Source organism: Euwallacea fornicatus, chromosome 26 (genome assembly GCF_040115645.1).
Source record: "Euwallacea fornicatus isolate EFF26 chromosome 26, ASM4011564v1, whole genome shotgun sequence".
Lineage (NCBI taxonomy): Eukaryota > Metazoa > Arthropoda > Insecta > Coleoptera > Curculionidae > Euwallacea > Euwallacea fornicatus.
The window spans coordinates 80,577-85,427 of NC_089566.1; the positions used below are offsets into that span (position 1 = coordinate 80,577).

General features: G+C 35.3%; 2 long non-coding RNA genes across 2 annotated transcripts; one reads left to right on the forward strand and one right to left on the reverse strand.

The window, feature by feature from the left end:
* The first annotated feature begins 1,513 nt into the window (after positions 1-1,513).
* Positions 1,514-1,960, forward strand: LOC136347057 (uncharacterized). Its single transcript, XR_010733422.1, has 2 exons — positions 1,514-1,823; positions 1,878-1,960. It is a non-coding gene; the product is annotated as an uncharacterized lncRNA (long non-coding RNA).
* A 1,042-nt stretch (positions 1,961-3,002) lies between these two features.
* Positions 3,003-3,838, reverse strand: LOC136347059 (uncharacterized). The gene is made up of 2 exons (XR_010733424.1): positions 3,740-3,838; positions 3,003-3,688 (listed from the first exon to the last, which is right to left on the reverse strand). It is a non-coding gene; the product is annotated as an uncharacterized lncRNA (long non-coding RNA).
* Positions 3,839-4,851: the final 1,013 nt, after the last annotated feature.

Sequence of the window (4,851 nt, forward strand, 5' to 3'; positions counted from 1 at the left end):
TTCACCGACATTATCAACGATCGCCGGCGCTTTGGTCAATTACACAACACAGGCGTTGCATTCGTTGTAACTTGTTTTTCAGAAATCGATGTGAAAATTTTAATTTTTTTTTCATCTAATAGAGGCTCCAAATCAAAATTCAGTAAGAGATAAAAAAAGTTGCATTTGCAGTACTGCTCGCTCTTAACCGGCCGGACGCTTAATCGTTATTTAAAGTTTGCCATCAAAATTATTTCAAATAATTTTTCCGGCTCATAATTAAATAAGAAAATAAATGCAACACTTAAAAGTAAGTGTAAAATTCTATAAATAAATAAACAATGAACATTTGTTGTTAATGAAAATTAAATTAAATTAAATTAAACGTTCAAATCAGCCCCCTCCCTGTGCAGAACGGTAACCGAGCCGATCATAAGAAGCCTGCCGCACTCTTGAAAGTGTTTCTGGACTAGTAGCTTGCATGCAATTTCGAATTTCAATTCGCAACTCATCAAAATGATTAGCCCTATCATCCTGAAATCTATAAATTGTAGATTTGACATAACTCCACAAGAAAAAATCTGCAGGACTCGAATCAGGGAATCTTGCTGGCCATACAGTGGTTCCCCGTCCACTTATCGCTCTGTTTGGGAAATATCTCTCGGGACATTCTCGAACAGGAGCGGTATTGTAGGTAGGACAACCATCTCGCTGAAACCATACATCTCCTAAATTAATTTATAATTGTTGGTTTGTTAGAATAATTTGTGCCTGGAACAAATCAAGGTATTTCAACCTATTCAAAGTACCCTCAATGAAAAACGGACCAATTGCAAAATACCTTCTTTTTTCACGAGGGAAATCTTCAAAAGACGTCCGACTTAGCGTCCTGGCGGTTGGATAGTGTGGGATACGCCTGCTGCGCCAACCCACTAAAAACCTTGGGTTACCACTCTTGTCCTACGCCTATTTGGGACTGTCTCGCCGGATATAATGTCCATGAAGGCGGAGGATTAAGTTTCTTCCCCTGTTTATCTTTTGCGAATTCTTCCATCGAACAGAGCTAGGATTTATTTATTTTTCATCTTTCAGTCGGGTTACCGCATTCACCTCCCGTTTGATTTGCCGATACTTCGACCTCCTCATGGTTATTACAGTTCGGCGCGCAGTTTCTCGTCAAAGTGTCGGAGTAGTGAGAAGTTTGTGCTCCCTCTTTCGTTCGATTTTCAGCCGGGCACTCGGAGTTTTTTTGAACGGCCCCCCATTGGTGGAACTTCGGATTTCGCCTTCTCCGGTACCAATTTGTAACCCCCCCCTGGATTCGTCGATTTTTGTTCCGTCCTTTTCATTTAAATTCCTATACTCTGTGATTTTTTAAATAATTTCCGTCCGCCATTTCGTCTAGAAAAAAAACGCAAGTTTTTTTCCCAGGGTTCTCTGCAGCGGCGCGTCAAGCTTTAATCGGTCAAGATGACAGTGCGACGTACCCTAAAGCGATCTTCCGGTCCCTAGGGCCTTCGGAAAAATCCTCCCACTGAACTTCCGGCAGGACGTTCTAGAACGTTCGGTCGGAATAGTATAAAAGACCGTAGCCAGCCACCAAGGCAATTCGTTCTCTCTTCCCTCGCCACCGGGAAACTTGGGTCGAACCACATAGCTCCCACAACCACTTAGTGAATACACTCGAATAATTCAAAATCAAATATAAGTTTTTTTTCATTTATTTTGTACAAGTATATATACATATTTACAAATTCCTAAAATCTACTCCACATCCTGAGAGAGATCGGACAGCGAAAATACTTCGCACCTGATATCCGACAGGCTGATGGGACTCGGAATAGGTTCGTACGCATTAAACCAGTGATAAAAACCAGTGAAGGTAGTTTTTTTTTTAGATAAAATGGATATGAAAAAACTGATAATGGATTTTCGTCACTTCCAACGTGAACGGCAGAAGGCTAAGATAGTGAAGAAGAAAATGTCCAACTTCAATGTCGTGAAATACCAAAGAGGGGCTATCGAACTGGCAGACATAATCGTAAGAGTATATCAGGGCGTTAATATGACTTTCGAAGACGAAAATGGGAAAGGGTTTTTCTTTCTAAAAGACACCGATATAACGACGTTTGATAACGGTGAATCGGACGACGAAGATGAACACACACTGATTGTAGAGCTTTACATCTACCGTGGAGAAGAGACTGTATCATTACAATTTGCAAGTAGAAAGTAGAAAAGCAGAATTTCGTGGTAGAAAAAAAACGCAAGTTTTTCCCAGGGTTCTCTGAGGAAGAAACCGGCCAGAATTGGCTTTTCTAGATTCGACTATGTTTTTAGGAAAAATTTTGGATGGTCCCCCGTCGTCGGTTCTTCGGTTCGAGTCGTCGCCAGTGTCGACTAAAACTTCCTCTAGGATCCGTCGAATTTTGTTCCGTCTTCGTCGTTTAGTTTTCCAAATTCTGTGGTTTCTTGAATAAATTCCATCCGCCATTTCTCTATTTCTCTCATTCATTCTAGAAAAATCACAGGTTGTTCCTAAAAATCAAAATCTTAATGTCTGCTTAATGTCATAAAGACTATCGTTTTTTATTATTTTGGTAAGAAAATAAGCACTATTTTCCTAATTGTTTTTATTTTTCTCGCAATAACAACATATATTCAAACGTTATTTTGTTTATGTTTTTAAATTCATTTAAAAAATACTAATTTTACTAAATTTTAAAATTGAAACAAATATAATTATTTTTGAAGTAAAAAACTTTTTCACTTCCAGAAAAAATAAAATGTTTAATTAATGCTTTTTTAGGAAATACCCGAATTTTATCAAAAGTTAAAACAAAATGATAGTTTTTTTTAATGAAATAGGAATTTTAAATTAAAAGTTTCGTGTCAGTCATGAAAACATTATTATGGGGTAGTTCAGGTTACTTTCCAGTCGATCTCCCAAAAAAAAGGGGGAAAACAATTACCAAAATTACCAAATTCATCCATTCATTACATGAATTAATATGAAAATAATGAAAATAGTAACATCTGTTTATTTATCAACATTTATTCTAACAAATATAAAGAAATGGTAGGGAAATAGTAAAGGGATCTAAAAAACAAATTTATGAAAATTTGCTATATTTATACCCAACACTATCTAGCACCATCACTTCCAAATAAGTTGTATTTTGACTCATTGCTAAAAACGACTCGTTTCCAATCTTCTTCGGTCCAATTAACATGAATTTCAGCAAAATATAATCTTGCTTTTATGTAAGATCACAAAACCAGGCCATATTTTAGTTAACCATCGACATCTTCTTAAATTTATGTGTCCGTTCTTTCTATGTCACAATACCGCGTCCCATAGTTAAAGACGTTATTATAGGACAATTAGAGTGATGATCCTCTGGGTGTCTGGTGCCCAGATGTGACCCAAGTGAGGGTGAAAAACCAGAAGCACAGGTAGCATTTAAGGGAATGGGAAAAAGGAAGAGGCTCATCCGGGCAGTCCCGAATACGACGAACTGAGATGAGGCAGGCCTCGGTCCGCTTGCTCCTTTTTTCTTATGTTTTTTATCTTTAATTAATAAACGCACGTTTATGGCTTTTATTCTGGAACTGTGATTTCTTTGGTAGATATAACCACCATCCCATATCTATTCTAGTATTAGAATTTGATGTCCTATTGAATCCCGATATTACATTTATGTTCTTCCTACGAAGAAGAGTTTTTTGGTAGTTTTGAAACTGTGAAGGACCTACGTACCTCTCTCAAACCTCGACGACCTGTGCGATTCATAATTCCAGTAGGAATAGTTTCATTGATGATACTCATAATGTTTGAAAATAAAGTCAACAAATTATTTCGTGATAGTCGTATAATCTTCTTATCTAATCTACGTGAAGTTTTTCGCGATCGACCTAAACTTTTCTTGGGTTTCATAGTTCCTTCACGTTTAAAATGATTTAATATTCGCGAAACTGTCGTTTTTCTAAATAGTAATTAACTTACAATAAAGTTTTGCTTGGCAACCTCATTAAGTAGCTGTAGTATTCTCTCTTGCAAATTACTAAAAACAGCAACACCTTAAGGCATACTAATATATGTTTCAATTGCAAACAAATTGGAATTTCCATTAAAAATTTTTTTAGAAAAAATGATTAAAAAAATTCGGTTTCGACCATTTTGTCCAGGCTGAAAACTAAATTTGTCTGTAGATTTACCTGTTTACATACATAGTTCAAAGCCAATTATATTTGGAATATACTCGTATTACCAATTGTATACTAATTATAACGTAGTAATCTAGAGTGTTTACCTATAAAATTTTAACAAAATATTTGAAATTTTGAAAGAGTTCCAACCTTTTTTTCCAATACTCCATCCTTTATCGTTCTTTCAAATTTAACAGGTTCTTTTCGAATAAAAAAATCCGCATTTCATACTTGTACACATCGTAATATGCATATATAGCTCTTCCAGTTTTCGAGTTAAAGTTCTATAGCTTATAATACGAAGTCCTAATGTTGATATTCTCAAAGATATGAAAATTTCTCAGAAATAAATATCATCCGCTAGGTTTAATAGAGCCATAGTATGGATAACATGCTTCATCAAAACATTTTCAAAATCAGTTTTATCGAAATCACCGATTTTTTTTCCAACATTTTTTTGGCAATATAGAATATTTTATATACTGTTTGCATTGTTTGTAATCATTATAAACGTTATTACTATGAACTCTTTTCAGATGTGAAATAAAATTTGATGAAGATTTTGTTCTCGATATTAAAATTTTTTCCCGTAAACATTTTCTACATTGGGCTATATTTTTGTGGAAATAAATTTTTCTTTAACAAATTTTGAAAAAAGTTCTA